Source organism: Mirounga leonina, unplaced genomic scaffold (assembly GCF_011800145.1).
Source record: "Mirounga leonina isolate KUSES-001 unplaced genomic scaffold, KU_Mleo_1.0 Mir_127, whole genome shotgun sequence".
Lineage (NCBI taxonomy): Eukaryota > Metazoa > Chordata > Mammalia > Carnivora > Phocidae > Mirounga > Mirounga leonina.
Window position 1 is genome coordinate 10,790,333 of NW_023270316.1, and position 6,000 is coordinate 10,796,332.

Consider the following 6,000-nt stretch of genomic DNA (forward strand, 5'->3'; position numbering starts at 1 on the left):
GTTTATAAGTCACCCAGTCTGTGGTATTTTTGTTATAACGGCCTCAACTGACTCTCGTTTGTTGGGTACCTCCACGCACGGGGCTCCATGCTGGGTGCTTCACTTGTGTTATCTCGGGGGGGGGGGCGGTGGCCCACCCTACCTCCGTGAAGTGCTACTGTGTGATTGGACAGAGAAGGAAACTGAGGCTCAGAGGCTCGGTCATTTCCAGTGTCACTGCCCAGGCTTGTCTGATCCTGAAGCCAGTCCCACAACAGGCAGTGTTTCTGCCCATCTCGGCGCCCTGGGGAAAAGTGTGAAAAGCACCCCCAGTAAGCAGCATCGCTGAGTTCTAAGTAAGGGAATGTTTACTGCAGACTTGTTTTTATTCTGGAGATAGCAAAAGGGGACCACTTGGAGAATGTTTGGCCTCTGAAAATCACATTTTGAAATAGGCACCATGTCTCAAAAGAGCCCTCACTGGCAAGACAAGCTCTACAATGGGTCAGAAATGGGAGTAATGGAGCAAAAGGTAACAATCAGGAATAAGCAGCTCTCTGGGACAGTTTGTAACTAATATGGAAATTTTGCTTATATGAGAAAATGAGAACCAAAAGGAAATATAAAACAGAGTTCAGGGAAGTTTAGATAATTAATGGTGAGCTCAAGGAGGTTTAGATCATTAATGGCAAGTTAATAAGAAATATAACTTGAAATACTGAAACAGAATTTAAAATGTTCCAGGAATATTAATGTTTAATGAGACAGGTGAGTATAGTCAGGAGCTTACTTAGGGGTGCAGAGTCAGGGAGAAAGGAGGTGCTCCTTGGGACTGGGCAGATGGGACAGTGTGACTGTTGGGTGGTCTGGGGGCATGTTGTGATCAAACGACCCCCATCATCGTAAGCCCTGGAAGAGATGGGGTGGGGAGTGCAGCCTGCGCTGTCAGAGACATTCTGCATAGCAAAGAGTTTCCCCACATCTACATCAGTCTCGTTAGCTCGCATGCCCTAGTGCTTCAGAAAACCTCTGCACTGTATTGTAGGACGCTGTGTCCCAGGCGCACGTGCACACACACACGCACCCACACACACACACAACTTGGACAAGAGTCTAGGAAAACAAAGATTATGTGAAGAAATGGAAATGTCTATAACAAAAAACCCCAGGCAATCAAAGGCTTAGAATGAGGTCAAGTGATGATGGGTGTGTGTTTGGGGTGGGGGGCGGTTGTTATTAGGTGAAAACAGTAGAAACGGGCATTGTGTGTCTGAGGCCGAACCAGGTGCTCCGTGTCCTTATGAAAGCTTTGCAAGGGCCTGGCTGAGGAAGGGGTTTTTCACCCAGCCAGGAAATGGGTCATTCCTGGTGGGGGCTCTGGAACTTGAACCGGGGGCAATTCTGCCTTGTTTCTGGATGTAGACTTGAGTTAAGCTGCCCTGGGTAAAAGCTAAGAAAAAGAGAATATAAAGAGACTTCTCAGCCACCTTTATTGAAATTGGAACAGAGAGGAATGGATAAATCAGTTTGGGAAAGATAAGGCCTGACATTTATGGAGTCTTAACCTATTACAGAAAAGCAAGTCCAGGGGCGCCTGGGTGGCTTAGTCCCCCTTAACATCCGACTCTTGGTTTCCTCTCAGGTCATGGTCTCAGGGTGGTGAGATTGAGCCCCGCGTCAGGTTCTGCCCTCAGCACAGAGTCTGCTTAAGACTCTCCCTCCCCTTCTTAGGTGCCTACCCCCATGTGCCCTCCCTCTCTCTCTCTCAAATAAATTAATAAACCTTTTTAAAAATAAAAAAAGAAGAAAGGTAAGTACAGGGGCGCGTGGCTGGCTCAATCAGTAGAGCACGTGACTTTTGACCTTGGGGTTGTAAGCTTGAGCCCCATGTTGGGTGTAGAGGTTGCTTAAAAATTTTAAAAAATCTTAAAAAAAAAGCAAGTATAATCATAGTAGATAAAAGGACTTTGTACAAATATTGATGTTTGGCCAGTCTTTAAAAAATAAATTGTCTTTATTGATTTATGTGAGATGAAATTCACCTATTTAATATTTGAAGTTCAATAATTTTTTTTAAAGTTCATATATACTCATGTACTCACCACCACAATCAGACACAGAACATTTTCATCAACCCATAAAGTTACCTCCCACCCCTTTGCAGTCAACTTTCACTGTCCTACTCCCGGCCCGAGCAGCCACTCCTGTTTTCTGTCCCTATGATTTGTTTTTTCCAAAATGTCAGTAGACGTTCATCAGATAGCATCTAGTCTTTTGCATCTGGCCTCCTTCACTCAGCATATGCAACTGAGATTTATCCATATTATTACACCTATATTCCTCAATGTTTTAACGCATTCTCAAGTTGATGGACATTTGGGTTGTTTCCAGCTATTGCCTACTGTGAACGGAACTGCTGTAGACATTCATGTACAGGTCTTCATGTAGGTATGTGAAATTATTTACCTTGGGCATATTCCCAAGGGTGAGATTGCTGAGCTGTATGGTAAATATATGTTTAATTTTTAAAGATAGTTTTCCAGAGTTGCTGCACTGTTTTCTGAAAGCAATGTATAAGGGTTTCAGTTGCCCTACATCTTTGCTAACACTTCATATTAGTAGTCTTTTCAATTTTACCCATTCTGTGATGGTATCTCATTATAGTTTTGCCTTTCCCTAATGACCAATGACAGTAAGCATCTTTTCATGTGCTTATGAGATTCATATATCATTAGTAAAGTGTTTAAGTCTTTTGCCCATTTTTAATTGGATTGTTTTTCTTCTTCTTGAGTTTTAAGAGTTCTTTGTAGGGGCACCTGGGTGGCTCAGTTGGTTAAGCGTCTGCCTTCGGCTCAGGTCATGATCCCAGGGTCCTGGGATCAAGCCCCGTGTTGGGCTCCTTGCTCCGCAGGAGGCCTGCTTCTCCCTCTGCCTCTGTTCCACTCCCTCTGCTCCAACCCCTGCTCATGCTGTATATTCTGGACGTGAGTAATTTATCAGATACATATAGGCATACACTTTTATTGCACATCACTTTATTGCACTTTGCAGATACTGCATTTTTTTTTTTTTTTTAACAAATGAGTTTGTGGCACCCTGTGCCAAGCAAGTCTGTCGGAGCCATTTTTCCAGGAGCATTTGCTCCCTTCATGTCTGTGTGTCACATTCTGGTACCTCTTGCAATATTTCAAGCTTTTCCATTAATATTGAACAGCTGAATAATGCAGGGGTTAGGGATGCCCACCCCCTGCACAGTCCTGCACAGACCAAAATCTGCATGTGACTTTTAACTACTAATAGCTTACAGTTATCAGAAGGCTTACTGATAACATAAACAGGTGATTAATATGTATTTTGTATGTTACATGTATTACATCCTGTAGTCTTGCAACAAAGTAAGTTAGAGAAAAGGAAATGTTATTAAGGAAATCATAAGGAAGAGAAAAAGCATTTACAGGACTGTATTTATCAAAAAGAGCTTACATATAAATGGACCCATGCAGTTCAAACCCATGTTGTTCAAGGGTGAACTGTATTTGTTATCTATGATCAGTGATTACAACTCACTGAAAGCTCAGATGGTTAGCATTTTTTAGTAATGAAGGATTTTTAAATTAAGGTATGTATAGTTTTTTATTCATAATGCTATTGCACACTTAATAGACTATAGTATCGTGTAAACATAACTTTTATCTGCCTGGGAAACCAAAAATTTCATTTGACTTTCTTTGTTGTGAATTGCAGTGCTTTGGAATCGAACCCGCCATATCTCCAAGGTCTACCTGTGTGTGTTTTGGAGATATTTTCCCCAGGCTGAGTTTGCCTTTCCATTTAATCATCAGAGCCTTTTGAGAGCAGAAGATTTTGATTTTGATGAAGTCCAACTTATACATGTTCTCTGTTTATTATTTGTACTTCTTGTGTCCTAATAAAAGCTTTTCTTCTAGAATTTTAGTCTTTACAGTTGTATACATTTTGAGTTAATTTAAGTGTATGGAGTGAGATAAGAGGTTTTGTTTTGTTTTGTTTTGTTTGCATACAGGTATCCTCTTATCCAACACTATTTGTTTTAAAGACTGTCCATTCTTGAAAGACCTTGGTACCTTTATCAAAGTGTGGGTCTACTTCTAGGCTCTCTATTCTGTTCCACTGATTTTTTTTAACCAGTTATTTTTTATTGAGATGTAATTCACATACCGTAAAATTCACCATATCAAAGTGCATGATTCAGTGGTTTTTAGTATATTCACAAGGTTGCGCAACCATCACTACTGTCTAATTCTACATTTCCATTACTCCAAAAAGAATATTCCATTGATTTTTTTCCAGCTTTGTTGAGATGTAATTGTTGTATGAGTTTAAGGCATACAGTGTGTTGATCTGACACATTTATATATTGCAATATGATTACCACCATAGTGTCAACTAATACCTCTATCATGTCACATATTTATCTTTTTTTTTTAAGATCTTATTTATTTATTTGAGAGACAGAGCACAAGCAGGGGGAGTGGCAGGCAGAGGGAGAAGCAGGCTCCCCGCCGAGCAGGGAGCCCGATGTGGGACTTGATCCCAGGACTCTGGGATCATGACCTGAGCCAAAGGTAGACGCTTAACGGACTGAGCCACCCAGGCGTCCCAAATCATTTCTTTTTTTTTTAAGTTTTATTTAAGTAATCACTACACTGATCATGGGGCTTGAACTCAGAACCCTGAGATCAAGAGTCACATGCTCTACCAACTGAGCCAGCCAGGTGCCCCTATCATTTCTTTTTTGTGGTGACATTTAAGATCTATTCTCTTAACTGTCCAATATATAATACAGTATTGTACGCAGTATTCACAATGCTGTGCATTAGATTCCCAGAACGTGTTCATCTTCTAACTGGAAGTTTGTACCCTTTGACCAACATCTCCCCATTTCCCCCAGCCCCAGCACCTGGTAATTACCATGCTACACTTTGTTTCTGCAAGTTTGGCTTTCTTACAGTCCACATATAAGTAATATAAGGTATTTGTCTATCTCTGACTTCTTTCTTTCAGCATGATGCCCCCAAGGCCCATCTTTTTCATGGCTGAATAGTATTCCATATCACACACACACACACACACACACAACCACAACCACATCTTCTTTATCCATTCATCTGTTGACATTTAGGTTGTTTCCATATCTTGGCTATTGTAAATAGTGCAATGAACATGAGAGTGCAGATATCTCTTTGGGTATATACCTGTAAGTGGGAGTACTGGATGATATGGTAGTTTTATTTTTAATTTTTCTGTGACCAAACATGATCTAGCCATACTGTTTTCCATAGTGACTGTACCAATTTATATTCCCATCAACAGTGTACAAAGGTTGCCTTTTCTCTATATCCTTGCCAACCTTTGTTAGCTCATCTTTTTGGTGATAATCATTCTAAAGGGTGGGAGGTGATATCACATTGTGGTTTTGATTTGCATTTCCCCAATGTTGAGCACCTTTTCATGTACCTGTTGGCCATTTTTATGTCTTTGGAAAAATGTCTATTCAGTTCCTCTGCCCATGTTTTAATTAGATTGTTTGTTTTTGTTTTTTTCATTATTGAGTAGTATGTGTTTTTTTCAAACATATTTTGGATATTAACCCTCTATCACATATATGGTTTGCAAATATTTTGTTCCATTCAGTAGGTTGCATTTTCATTCTGTTAAGTGTTTCTTTTGCTGTACAGAAGCTCTTTAGTTTAATGCAGTCGCACCAATTTCTGTTCTTGTTGCTTGTGCTTTTGGTGTCATATCTAAAAACTTGCTGCCAAGACCAATGTCAAGGAGCTTCCCCCCTGTGTTTTCTTTTTTCTTTTTTTTTTTTTAAGATTTTATTTATTTATTTGAGAGAGAGAGAATGAGAGACAGAGCACGAGAGGAAAGAGGATCAGAGGGAGAAGCAGACTCCCCGCCGAGCAGGGAGCCCGATGTGGGACTCGATCCTGGGACTCCAGGACCATGACCTGAGCCGAAGGCAGTCGCTTAAACAAC

General features: G+C 40.7%; 1 protein-coding gene across 4 annotated transcripts in view; it reads left to right on the forward strand.

Annotated features, from left to right (window-relative positions):
* The window catches only part of GGACT (gamma-glutamylamine cyclotransferase), a 69,875-nt gene that overhangs the window by 20,588 nt on the left and 43,287 nt on the right, over positions 1-6,000 (forward strand). The window contains exons 1-2 of one of the 4 annotated variants that reach the window (XR_004678862.1): positions 2,931-2,963; positions 3,724-3,947. The exons of 2 other annotated variants lie outside the window; for them this stretch is intronic. The gene's annotated coding sequence lies outside the window, so the exon portion shown is untranslated. Of the gene's footprint in view, positions 1-2,930; positions 2,964-3,723; positions 3,948-6,000 lie in introns of those variants that run through there. One more of the 4 variants, XR_004678861.1, reaches the window with a different exon arrangement.